Source organism: Elaeis guineensis, chromosome 1 (genome assembly GCF_000442705.2).
Source record: "Elaeis guineensis isolate ETL-2024a chromosome 1, EG11, whole genome shotgun sequence".
NCBI lineage: Eukaryota > Viridiplantae > Streptophyta > Magnoliopsida > Arecales > Arecaceae > Elaeis > Elaeis guineensis.
This window is the reverse complement of record NC_025993.2, coordinates 43,437,272-43,452,181: the sequence shown is the minus strand read 5'-3', so window position 1 is coordinate 43,452,181 and position 14,910 is coordinate 43,437,272.

Here is a 14,910-nt window from a genome sequence, read left to right as displayed (position 1 = left end):
TTTGATTGGTATAAAAATTTATTCCTATACTATCGACTTAGGTTCGGACCTATGAGGTCACACACATTAGAATTCACGATCCGATCGGATGGTTGATCAACAATTAAGAATCATTCTAGGGTTAAACGATCAATACGATTGATATTTAACCTAGTGCAAGTGTTGCAGGAAGATCGATTAGCAATTTGATTGCTAATTGACTTAATTTGATTAATAAAAAAGGCTGAGATTAAGTCTAATTGAATATAATTTAATTAGATTTGGTTTGGGCTTGATTGGATCAAGTCCAATTGGTTTATTGGACAAGCCAAGTGCAAGGAAAAACTAGTCCTAGTCCAATTAGGATTTGGGTCAACCTATTTTCTAATTTGATTAAAAAATTAAATATAATTTAAATATAATTTAATTTGATTAAATTAGATTCTTAATTAGATTAAGACCTATTTTAATTGTATTGATTTGATTTTGATTTGATTTGGTTTGAGAAACCAAATTTGAACAAGTCATAGATTGAATCCTAGTAAGACTAGGATTCCACCTTGCACCACCTTAGCCCCCCATGCCCACTCTCTCTTATTTTGTGTGATAAAACCTTCTCTCCCAAGCCTTCACATATGTCCAAAGCTTTCCACTCTTTCTCTCTTATATGGAATGTAGTTGTGGACCAAGTCAAAGTAGGAATTAGTTTGGATTTCAAATTCTATGAGATAGAATTTTAGAAAACCAAAACTCTTTCCTTATGGTACTGATTTTATCCAAATTTTTTTTAAGATTTTTATGATTTTTATGGTATATATTGTGCACCCTTTGCTGGTGGTCCATGGCAGAAGAAGAAGGAGGAGGCACCCAAGAGTTGGGCACCACTTGTCTTGCCCTGTTTGGATTTTTCTTGACTAGGTATTTGACCTAGACAAGGATTCTTCATATCTCATTATTTAAGATGAATTTCTTTTTAAAATTTTTGTAGATTATAGAGCATTGAGAGTTTTTTGGGGCATGTGAAAATCAGGGAGAAAGGGTATTGGGGCATGGAGATATAATAGACACAAAGCTAAGTATCTAGGTGAGAGCAAAGAGAAGAAGAAGAGGGTCTTCTTCTAGGGTTGCTGAGTTCACCTCTTTTCTTCATCCATCTGTGAGTTTTTTGAGAGTGTCTCATATCTAAAACTCCTTCTCCTACTTCTCATCTTTGGAAGAGTCCAAATCAAGAAGGAGGCATCTGATCGACCATCGAAGAAGGATCAGTACAGTACTAGCATACTGTACTGATTTCCTGGACCAGGACATCTGATCGTGATTCGTGGGCTCGTATAGATGACTCTTAGAGGTCGGATACGTGTGTGGCTCACAACATAATTCTCAAGCCCGGATCAACAAAGTTAGAATGTCTAACTTGCAAAGTAATAGATCTGATCTATTATATTTTACATACATTAGATGTAGTATAGAAACATGTTGATATGATCGGTATGTAGTTCTTGCTCTTTATATTTTTATTTTTGATTTAATACCATGTAATAATCATGTAATAGGATCCTAGATCCAGAAATTCTCTAATTTTATAAGATAAATTTTGATTTATTTTAGTTTTTCACTGCCTGATCTTGAAAAAGTTTCAAGATCTAATCCTGAAACCCTAGATCTAGTTCCTTCATAAGATACAACCTGAAAAGTTCACATCCATAAATGAGTCAAAAGTGTGCAAGCTAAAATGATCTATTTATGGATTTAAGTAGGTATTTTGGAGTTGAAATATACATTTTGATAAGGTGATCAAAACGTATAACTTCATTAGGAACGGAGAAGAGCCTTGCATCTAGAAGTAGACTTCTGATTTTGTAGTCATTTTTCTTGTACTGTATGTGGATGACATACTGTTACTAAGATATAACATTCTGACTTTGTAGAGTATGAAGCTGTGGCTATCATCACAGTTCTCCATAAAAGACTTGGGAGAAGCATTCTACATCCTTGGGATGAAGATCTATAGGGATAGATCTAGAAGGATGCTTGGACTATTCCAATCCATGTACATTGATACTTTGTTGAAGTGGCTCAATATGGATAATTTCAAGGAAGGCTATCTTTCGATAGGCCATAGGATTACTCTTTCCAAGAAAGATATCCAATAACTCCTGAGGAGAGAGAGCATATGAGTAGAATACCATATGCTTCGACAGTGAGATCTATCATGTATGCTATGACATGTACGAGACTGGATGTGACCTATTCACTAGGGGTAGTGAGTAGGTACCAGTCTGATCTAGATGAGAAGCATTGGAAGATTGTGAAAGTAATTCTTAAGTATTTGAGAAATACTAAAGATCAATAACTTATCTATAGAGACTCTGATATGAAACTTATGGAATATACTGATTTTAGTTTTCAGTCAGATTGTGATGACAGTAGAAGCTCCTCGGGCTATGTATTTATTCTGAATGGAGGAGCTATTTGTCGGAAGAGTTCCAAGAAACAAACTGCGGCCGATTCTGTATATGAAGTAGAATACATTGCTGCATCAGATATTGCAAAGAAGGCGGCATGGTTGCAAAAGTTCATCAGCGAGCTGGGAGTTATACTTGTTGTGAAATATGTCCCAAAAGTCAATCGTCAACCTGTTGACGGTTGAGCAACCTTGTATTGTAATTGATTTGTTAATAAATAAAATATATTTTTAATATTTTCATCATAAGTTTTCATCTTCTAATGAACTTCATTGTTGTGATGAAGTCCTTAGGACTATTTATGTTCGATAAAGAAAAAATTTATCGATTAGTCTTTAAAACTGTTCACGACCAAATGATAGGCTGTTAATAAAGACGACAGCTTCGATCGAGCATAGGTCGCTGTAGGCCATATGGGTTGGTTATCCTCTTAACCAAGGAGTGTGGAGACACTGGTATGGCATACAGGTGAGATGTAAGGATACATCATCATTGAACGTGACCAACTCCAGAGCATTCTGCTGTCGAGAATGTCTCTGATGGGATATAGGTATATGTGTCCCTTTGACCTGAGATCGCCTCAGTGACTTGCAAGCAACTCACTGTGCTTTGGTACCAGACTAGCTAAATTTTTAATTTAGTGATGGAAGGCTTCTAGGCACAGTCAAGTACTTGCAAAGTCAGAGTGTGATCAAGATGGGATTGACCACTCCAAGAGTTGGAGAAGAATGAGTCACTGTATTTCAATTTAGCAAAATCTTGGCCAGAGTAATCCATCAGATGGATTTGATATTTTAAAATACAATGTGGATAACCTGATCAGAGTTGACAATTGAACTCTAAGGTGTCCTATGAGCATTTTGGTCAAGGGGATGAATTATATGAAAACTATATCCGTATGGGTTTTAAGGATATTGTTCTACACATTCGACCTATCCGACCGTCGGATACCATTGCTAGATGGTCACTTTGATTGGTACAAAAATTTATTCTTATACTATCATCTTAGGTTTATACCTATGAGATCACATATATTATAGTTTATGATCCGATCGGATGGTTGATCAATGATTAAGAATCGTTCTAGGGTTAAACGATCAATATGATTGACATTTAACCTAGTACAAGTGTTGCAGGAGGATTGATTAGCAATTCGATTGCTAATTGACTTAATTTGATTAAAATAATGGGCTAAGATTAAGTTTAATTAAATATAATTTAATTAGATTTGGTTTGGACTTGATTGGATCAAGTCCAATTGGTTTATTGGATAAGCCAAGTGCAAGGAAAAACTAGTCCTAGTTCAATTAGGACTTGGGTCAACCTAATTTCTAATTTAATTAAAAAATTAAATTAGATTTAAATTTAATTTAATCTGATTAAATTAGGTTTTTAATTAGGTTAAGATTTATTTTAATTGGGTTGATTTAATTTTGGTTTGATTTGGTTTGAGAAATCAAATTTGAACAAGTCATAGATTAAACCCTAGTAAGACTAGGATTCCACCTTGCGTCACCTTAGCCCCCCACGCCCATTCTCTCTTATTTTGTGTGACAAAACCTTTTCTCCTAGGCCTTCACACATGCCCAAAGCATTCCACTCTTTCTCTCTTACATGGAATGTGGTTGTGGACCAAGTCAAAGTAGGAATTAGTTTGGATTTCAAATTCTATGAAATAGAATTTTAGGAAACCAAAATTCTTTCCTTATGTCACTGATTTTACTCAAATTTTTTTTGAAATTTTTATGAATTTTATAGCACATAGTGTGCACCCTTTGCTGGTGGTCCATGGTAGAAAAAGAAGGAGGGGGCACCCATGAGTTGGGCACCCCTTGTCTTGCCCTGTTTGGATTTTCCTTGACTAGGTATTTGACCTAGCCAAGGATTCTTTATATCTCATTATTTAAGATAAATTTCTTCTTAAATTTTTGTGAGTTATAGAGCATTGAGAAACCTTTGGGGCATGTGAAAATTAGGGAGAAAGAGTGTTGGGGCATGGAGATATAATAGACACAAAACTAAGTGTCTGGGTTAGAGCAAAGAGAAGAAGAAAAGGGTCTTCTTCTAGGGTTGCTGAGTTCACCTCTTCTCTTCCTCCATCTGCATGTTTTCTGAGAGTAGTTCATATCTAAAACTCCTTCTCCTACTTTTTATCTTTGGAAGAGTCCAAATCAAGAAGAAGAAAGCATCTGATCGACCATCGAAGAAGGATCAGCACAATACTAGCATACTGTGCTGATTTCTTGGATCAGAACTTCTTATCGTGATTTGTGGGCTCGTGTGGATGACTCCTAGAGGTCGGACACTTGTGCGGCTTGCAACATCATCTTCAAGCCCGAATCAGCAAAGTTAGAACATCTAACTTGCAAAGTAATAGATCTGAGCTATTATATTTTACATATATTAGATGTACTATAGAAACATGTTGATATGATCAACATGTAGTTCTTGCTCTTTATATTTTAATTTTTGATTTAATATCATGTAATAATCATGTAATAAGATCTTAGATCTAGGAATTTTTTAATTTTATAAGATAAATTTTGATTTATTTTAGTCTTCTGTTGCCTGATCTTGAAAAAGTTTCAAGATCTAACCCTGAAACCCTAGATCTGGTTCCTTCAATTGGTATCAAAGCCTAGATTATTTATTACATGATTATTTATACATGCTTAGATTATTTCTTAGACTAGATCTAATTTATAATCTAATTTTTAAATCTAAAATTAAAATTTTTAGATCAATCACGAACTGTAGGTTGTCCTGCTATAAGGTTTATCCTTTACAGTGCAAAGGTTGTCCTAATTCATGTAGATCTATCTTTAATCATAAATTTGTTAGATATGATCTAGATTAAATTTATGATTTATTAGATTTAAAAGATATTTAAATCTAAAATAAAATCTCTTTGTTAATAATTTTCGTGCAAAGAATCATCATATATTTGTCAGAAAAATTTATGCAGTTTAAAGTTGAAATTGTTTCAATTACATGAACCTATTTATATTAGATCTAAAGTAGTTTCATGCTTATTTTACTTGTATTTTGATTATGAATCAAACATACAACTTGGTTGGTAGAACCATGTTGTAAAAATATTTTATAAATATGAAAATTATTTTTGAAAAGCCGAACCCCAACCCTCAGCCCAAAACATAATTGAGAATTAAGAAATTATTTGATTAGGTACTAGGATTGTGAATTGAAGAACCTAAAACACAAACCATAACACATTGGGTTAATGGGTTAGTAGGAATTAGGTCCATTAATTGTGTTAGACCTAAGGTTAGATTAAAGATGGACTTAATTATAGAATTGACAAAATCTAATCAATTGTTATCTTAGATTAGGTCAAGGATTCTCTAAATCAATTATAATAGTTGTAGTTGGTCAAGTCCATGTCTTTAACAAGAACCAAATGAACTTGATTCTTGGCTAAGCGGTCTAGCATGAACTGTTAGGTTGATCTAATCGACACTAATTAAACTAGTTGGTGTCTAAGGTAAACCAGATCAGTGGTTTTTAATTGGCAGCCAGCTTACCTGGCCATTTCTGATAGTGTCTAAGGCAAGCTTTGACAGACCCTCCTACCGATCAAACTTATCTGACCTTTTAGTGAAATTATATTTTGATCGGATCACTTGACTATTCGAGCTGACCCATGTCAGCTAGGTAAATCAGTGTGACTGATTTTGGTGCTCCTAGATCAGCCCTTTTAATGGTCTCCCTTAAGCTGACTTGGTGAAGCCAGTGGGAGGATCATGATAAGCTGGTTCATCTGACCTCCTCCTCTAAATCAATTAAATCTTTTAAAATTATTAGATCTTTAAAATAAAATAGTTATGGTGATAACTAGATCATAGCCTCCCATTAAGTGGATGATAATGGGTCCATCAGTTGGATAATCATTGGAGGCCCAAAGGCCTGGTGCTTATCGGCTGATGGAATTGTCATTCATAATATGATTTCTTGACTGCATCTTTTTAAATGGTGGTTAGGTTAGCCGACCAAAGTTGGGCCTAATCATTCATTGGCTAGATGGGCCAAGTATGGTCATGTTAATGGTTGGACCTAACCAGACCTTTTCAGTGGAGGCCAAAGCCTACTGATTAGGGACTGGGGCAAAATTAAAATTACTAGAAATTATTTAGAGAAACAATTGGTTATAAACCTACCCTTAGATGTACATGGGTTGGCCATCCAAAGTTGGGCTTGTGTGCAGTCTAAGCAGATTCTAGTACCCACTAAGAAATTAGGATAATTTTTCGAATTGGAGGTAGAGGCTACCAATTTGAATAAAATAGTGGGAGAAACCTTTTGATTAAAGTCCAAATCTTTAGATTTAATTAATCAATTATAAATTAGGTTATAATTTTTCTTTGTGCAGATATGGCCACTTCCCTATCGCTCCGATCATTGTTGGACAATAAAAATTTGATGGGATCCAACTTTGGTAGCTGGTACCAAAAGTTGAAGATAGTCCTGGAGCATGAACGGATCCTATATGTGGTAACGGATCCTGCACCTGAGGAGCCAGCTGCCAATGCACATAGAACAATCAGAGATACTTATCAAAAGTGGCTCAGTGATCGGACCACGGTGCATTGCATCATGCTGGCTACCATGAGCAATGAGTTCAGTCACAGATTTGAGGCAGCTCAGCAAAGGATATGCTTCAAGTGTTGGAGGATGCCTTTAGCACACTCGATGATGTGGAGAGACACAAGACTAGTTATACCATCTTTAACACCAAAATGCGGGATGGTACCTCTGTCACTAATCATGTATTGTACATGATCGAGCTGATGGAGCTTTTGAGCAAGCTCGGCTTTCCCTTGCATGAGCAGCTTGGGAAAGATGCAATACTGAACTCGCTGTCTAAGTCTTATATCCCATTCCTCACTCATTATAGAATGACAAAGTCTGAATAAACTACCACGGGTTACTGGGGTTGCTTCAAAACTTTGAGAAGGATCACCAACTCCACAAGGAGTCAGTGAACTTAGTGGGAGATTCATCTTCTGGTTCTCGACCCTTTGAGAAAAAGAAGAAGAACAAGAAGAAGAAAGTGAAGAAGGTGCAAGTTCAGGGTGGGATATCAGTGCAGGGCCAGACCAGAAAGATCAAGCTCGATAAGAGTCAAGCTAAATGCCTCTTTCATAAGAAGCAGGGGCACTGGAAGAAGAACTATCCTCAGTATATTGCCTCCCTATATCCAAACAGGTAGAGAAAGAAGCAAGCTGTTCCTGAGCAAGGTATTTATATGATAACTCCTTGTAATTTCTCTATTTGTGATATAACTAACTGGGTATTGGATACCAGTAGCCCTTACCATATTTGTAATTCATTGCATCGATTGCAGGTCAATAGAAGATTCGAGCAAGATGAGAGATTTCTGAAGATTGAAGATGGAAGATCAGTTCCAGTTCTAGCATTAGGAATCTTGAAACTTATATTTGAGTCCCATACTGATGTTCTTAATGATTGTCATTTCTGTCTCAATTTCTTTTTAAATATTATTTCTGTAGGCCTTCTGGCCAAAAATGATTATAAAATTTTAATAAAAAAATAAGTTTGTAATATCATTATGAATGGTGTTACTATTTTTTGTAGATATTTGAACAATGGAGTGTATATGTTATCACAACCTGTTAACATAGTCTATTCTACTGGTAAGCACCCTAGATTAGATAGTGTATCAGATATCTACTTATGGCACTGTAGGCTAGGTCATATAAACAAGAACAGGATAAATAGGTTGACTCAAGAGGGAATCCTCGAAGTCAGTGATTGTGAATCACTTCCAACCTGTGAGTCCTATCTTCTTGGTAAAATGACCAAGTCACCTTTTACAAAAAAAGGTGAGAGAGCTACTGAGCGCTTGGGCCTAGTGCATACTGATGTATGCAGGCCCATGAGCACAAGTGCTAGAGGTGAATATTTCTACTTCATCACTTTCATGGATGATTTATCCAGATATGGATATGTCTATCTGATGAAACATTCGTCGGATTTATTTGAAATGTTCAAATGATTCCGAAGTGAAGTAGAAAAATAAATTGGGAAGAGTATTAAAACTCTTCAGTCTAACCAAGGAGGGGAATACCTTTCTGGTGAGTTTCTCACATATCTAGGAGAGAATAGGATTCTCTCCCAATGAACTCCTCCAAGAACACCACAGTATAATGGTGTGTTTGAAAGGAGAAATCAGACTCGGTTAGCATGGTCCGATCCATGATGGGTTTGTCAGCTTAACGATATCCTTCTGAAAATATGCACCCGAATCGGCCTATTATTTGTTAAATAGGATTCCAAGTAAGTCTGTAATTAAGACTCCATATGAGATATGGACAGGGCGTAAGCCAGCACTTTCACACCTTTGGGTCTGGGGGTGCCCGATCTATGTCAAACAGTTAGTTACAGATAAACTTGGACCTAGGTCTGAAAATGCACATTCATAGAGTATCCCAAAGAGACGAAAGGATATTTTTTCTATCATGCTGATGAATAAAAGGGGTTCATCAGCCTTAAGGTAACTTTTTTAGAAAAGGAGTTCCTTGGTGAAGGAACCGTTGCCTCTAAGGTTGAACTTGATGAAGTTCAACAGGTAGAAGGACCGACACCAATAGCTGAACCTGAGTTGGATTTGATTAGATCAGATTCGGAGCCCAATATACCTGCACCATTAAGGCGATCCGGTAGAGTATCACGTCAGCTGGACAGATACTACGATTTCTTAGTTCGAGACGGTGATCCCATCGAACTCGATGAGAATGATGAGGATCTGATCACCTATATGGATGCAATGCAAAGATCTGATTCTGAGAAATGGCTTAAAGTCATGAAATCCAAAATAGAGTCCATGAAGGTCAACGATGTATGGACATTGGTTGACCCACCTGAAGGGATTAAACCCATTGGGTGTAAATGGGTCTTCAAAAGGAAGAGGGGCGCAGACGGAAAGGTGGAGACCTATAAAGCCCATCTGGTTGCCAAGGGGTATCGTCAACATTATGGTATTGACTATAATTAGACGTTCTCCCCTGTGACAATGCTCAAATTCATTCGGATAATGCTTGCAATAGCTGTCCATCTGGATTATGAAATCTGACAGATGGATGTAAAGACAGCTTTCTTGAATAGAGAGCTGACCGAAGAGATGTATGTGATACAACCTGAGGAGTTTACATCCACAGATGAGTTCAAGGTGTGCAAGCTTCAGAGATCCATTTATGAATTGAAGCAAGCTTCTCGGAGTTGGAACATGCATTTTGATAAAGTGATCAAAATGTATGACTTCATTAAGAACGGAGAAGAGCCCTGCATCTATAAATGGGCAAATGGTCTAGTTGTGGTATTTTTTATCTTGTACGTGGATGATATTTTTTTAATCGAGAATGATATCCCCGCACTATAGGAAATAATTGTTTGGTTGTCATTGCAGTTCTCCATGAAGGACTTGGGTGAAGCATCCTACATACTAGGGATGAAGTTTTTCAAAATTATAATTTTATAGTAGAAATTATTAATTAATCTAATTAATTAACATGTATTAACCCTACACAAGGATCTAAATATGATATATATAGCATGTATTTAAATTTGAAATTTTGAATTCTACAGTAAACCTTTTACTGTTATGTGTTCAGAACACATTACTTTTGTGCGGGTAGTTGATCGCCGCAGTCTGATCACTGTTGGGAAGGTCCAATCATCATAATACAGCCACACAGTATGTCTGGCCTCTACGGATCGTCTACACGAAACTTCCGATCTGATCAACTCCTCACGAATGCTAGTTCGTCACAGAACCCTTTCGACAGTCGATGTTGATCGAACTCCTTCGATCGATGTCTGCTGACTCCTCAAATGCTCTGAATCATCAGCAAAGGTGCTTGAGAGGTTGATGAAGCTCTCCCTGAAGTTTGGTGGGCTCACGACACTCGTAGCTCACCTTGTCACTTCCCGAACCCCAGGTAGAAACCCTAGGGTACTCATTGAAAACCTTGCATCCACTTTTGTTTCTTTTCTTTTCTTTTCTCTCAGAAGTTTTTGAACTTCCAACTTGTGCACAAGGCTTCCTCATGCCCACTATTCTCTCTCAAAAAAATTCTACGCATGCCCCACCTTCTCTTCTCTTTTAAAATAGTGCAAGACGCGTCTTATCCGCATGAGAGGATAAAGATAGGTGGTTGCTCACTTGAATTCAAATCAAATTTGAATTCAAATGCAAACCATCCCATCCTTATCCACTCTAGGTGAGAGAAGAGAGGAGGCATGGGTTCTTTGTGCGTGAAGAATTTACACGAGAAACTCTTTCTCGTGTAGATTAAATGGCGCACAAGATAAGGTGGGTGGCGCATGGATTAGTTGCCCATTCAAATTCAAACATCCTTTGAATTTGAATGGCCAACAAACCAATCTTTATCCAGATAAATGGTGCACAAGAGAGGGCATGGGAAAGCTTCTATGTGGGAGAAAATTCATGAGAAGTTGTTTCTCATGAATTCAAATGGGCGCAGATAAGTGAGGTGGCACAGGGAGATGAGATCAAAGTGGTTTCAACCTAATTGAGCCAACCTAATCAAAATAGGTTAGGCACAATTAGACTAAGTTAAACCCAATTTAATTAGACTTAATTAGGCTCAATAAAATCTTAATCAAATCAAGAATTGACTAAGTCCAACCCCTGATCAGATCAGGGATCAAACCACCTTGGCGATTAGGTCAACACTTAACCTAATCGGGTCAAACCCAACTGAATCCAATTCAATTAGACTTGATCCAAAAATAATTACTCAATCAAACTGAGTTAATTAGTGATCAAATCACTAATTAAACCTCTCATAAATACTGAGTCTAAATTCGATGGACAATCAGACATCAGAGTCCATCGATATGAAACCCTGATCAAAAAATCCCAAACCAGTGGGACTCTTGACCCCGGCACCCAAAATGTGTGAAACTCATGATTAGAGAATCTTGATTCTCGATCACAGAGTTTCAGACACGTAGGACTCAAAGTCCAAGAGCATTAGTACTCTTCATCAGCCAACAGATCAGATAGGAACCTCTAATATGTGTGACCCCGTAGGTTCAAACCTAAGCCGGTAGCACAGGAACCAATTCCTGTACTAATTGAAGTGACCATCTAGCAATGGTACCTGATGTTTGGATAGATCAAATAGTTACAATCGCAACACTCAAAACCTATGTGAATATGGTTATTGTATAATTCATCCTTTTGACCCCTGTGTTTAGGATGACTCAGGGTTAAACTATCAACCCTGATTAGATCATCCGCATCATGCTCAACTCAAACAGTCCTGTGACTCCTCACTAAAACTACCCTAGCCAAGATTTTGCTAAATTGAAACACGACTGTACATAGCTCCTGAACTGGAGTGATCAATCCCATCTTGACACACGCACCAACAAGTCAAGTACTTGACTACACCCAGTAGCCTTCCGTCACTGAATTAGAAATTCAAGTAGTCCAGTCCTAAGTGTAGTAAGTTGCTTGCAAGTCATCATGGCGGTCTCAGATCGGAGGGACACTTATACCCATATCCCATCGAAATAAATCTTGACAGCAAAAAAAGCTCCAGAGTCGGTCACGTTCAGTGCAGATGTACCCTTACATCTCACCTGTATGCCATACCAGTGTCTCCACACTCTTTGGTTAAGAGGACAACCAACCCATATGGCACACAACGACTTATACTTGATAAACATTGTTGTTCTTGGTAATAACGTATCATTTGGTCACGAACAGGTTTAAGGACTAAACGATAAATCCTCCTTTGTCGAGTCTAAATAGTCCTAAGGACTTTACCACAACATAGGAGTTCATTAGAAGATGAAACAATTTGTGATGAAAAATATCAAAATAACTTTTATGTATTTATAATTCATATACTAATACAAAAAAGAGCACAACCATCAACAGGCTGATGATTGGCTTTGGGACACTATTCTCAATAATCTCCCACTTGGCCTAAAGCCAATCAGTGTAATATCGAATACCCATCTTCGACTTGAAGTCGTCAAACTCCTTCACCATAATGGCTTTAGTGAATGGGTCGGCCAGGTTCTCCTTTCCGTCGATCTTCTGAAGATCGACGTCACCTCGATCCATGATTTCTCGGATGAGATGGTAGCGGCATAGAATATGCTTCATCCGCTGGTGTGCCTTCGATTCCTTCGTCTGAGCAATGGCTCCAGAGCTATCATAGTAGAGCAGAACTGGACCAACAAGGGAGGGTTCTACTTCGAGCTCGATGAAAAATTTTCTCAGCCACACTGCTTCTTTGGCAGCATCTGATGCAGCGACATACACTACCTTGCAAACTGAATCAGCCACTGTGTGCTGCTTGGAACTCTTCCAGCAGACAGCCCCACCATTAAGGGTAAAAATAAATCCCAACACAATCTTGCTGTTATCGTGATCAGACTAGAAACTAGAGTCTGTAAACCCTATAAGTCTCAAGTCTGATTCACCATAAACAAGCCACTGATCCTTAGTATTTCTTAAATACTTCAGGATGATTTTAACAACCTTCCAGTGATTCTCCCCTGGATCAGATTGGTATCTACTCACTACCCCTAGTGAGTATGCCACATCTGGTCGTGTACATGTTATAGCGTACATGATAGATCCCACTGCCAAAGTATATGAAATTCTACCCATACGCTCTCTCTCTTGAGGTGTTGTCGGACAATCCCTCTTCGAGAGAGAGATTCCATGGCCTATCGGTAGATAGCCTTTCTTAAAATTCTTCATGCTGAACCTCTTCAGCATAGTATCAATGTACGTGGACTGAGATAAGCCAAGCAACCTTTTAGATCTATCCCTATAGATCCTCATCCCTAGGATGTAGGAAGCTTCTCCCAGATCCTTCATAGAGAATTGTAACGACAGTCAAATCTTTATTCTCTGTAATGCAGGGATATTATTTTCGATTAAGAGAATATCATCCACATACAATACAAGAAATACTACTACTGGACCATTAGCCCACTTATAAATGCAGGGCTCTTCTCCATTCTTAACGAAGCCATACGTTTTGATCATCCTATCAAAATAAATGTTCCAACTCCGGGATGCTTGCTTAAGTCCATAAATGGACCTCTATAGCCTGCACACCTTAGACTCATCTATGGATGTGAACCCTTCAGGTTGTATCATATACACCTCTTCGTCCAGCTCTCCATTTAGAAAAGTTATTTTCACATCCATCTGCCAGATTTCATAGTCCAGATGGGCAGCTATCGCAAGCATAATCTGAATGGATTTGAGCATTGCCACAAGAGAAAATATCTCATCATAGTCTATACCATAATGTTGATGATATCCCTTATCAACCAGATAGGCTTTATAGGTCTCCACCTTTCCATCTGCGCCCCTTTTCCTCTTGAAGACCCACTTACATCCTTTGAGTTTTACTCCTTCGGGTGGGTCAACCAATGTCTACACATAATTGACCTTCATAGACTCCATTTTGGATTTTATGGCCTCTAGCCATTTCTCAGAGTCAGGTCTCTGAATTGCATCCATGTAGGTGATCGGATCCTCATCATTTTCATCAAGTTCGACAGGATCACCGTCCCGGACCAAGAAACCATAGTATCCATCCAGTTGACGTGGTACTCTACCAGATCGCCTTAAGGGTGCAGGAACAATTGGCTCCGGATCTGATCTAACCAAATTCGGTTCAGGTTCAGCAACTTGTGTCAATTTTTCCACCTGCTGAGCTTCCTTAAGTTCGACCTTAGAGACAACAGTCCCTTCACCAAGGAACTTCTTTTCCAAAAAGATTACCTTAAGGCTGACAAACACCTTTTGCTCATCAGCTAGGTAGAAATAATACCCTTTGGTCTCTTTTGGATATCCTATGAAATAACACTTGTCAGACCTAGGTCCAAGCTTGTCCGTAATTAAACATTTAACATAAGTCGGACACCCCCAAACCCTCAGGTGTGAGAGTACTGGCTTACATCCTATCCACATCTCATATGGCATTTTGGTTACAGACTAACTTGGAATCCTATTTAGAAGGTAACAAGCCGATTCGAGTGCATATCCCCAGAGGGAGATCGACAGACTAGCAAACCCCATCATGGATTGAACCATGTCCAACAAGGTCCGATTCCTCCTTTCAGACACACCATTATGCTGTGGTGTTCCAAGAGGAGTCCACTGAGAGAGAATCCCATTCTTCCCAAGATATGTCAGAAACTCATTGGAAAGGTATTCACCTCCTCGATCAGATCAAAGAGTTTTAATACACTTCCCAGTTTGTTTTTCTACCCCATTTTGAAATAGTTTGAACATTTCAAATGACTCTGACTTATGCTTCATTAAGTAGACATATCCATACCTCGATAGGTCATCTGTGAAGGTTATGAAGTAGAAATATCCACCTCTTGCACTTAAGCTCATGGGTCCACATACATCAGAATGTAT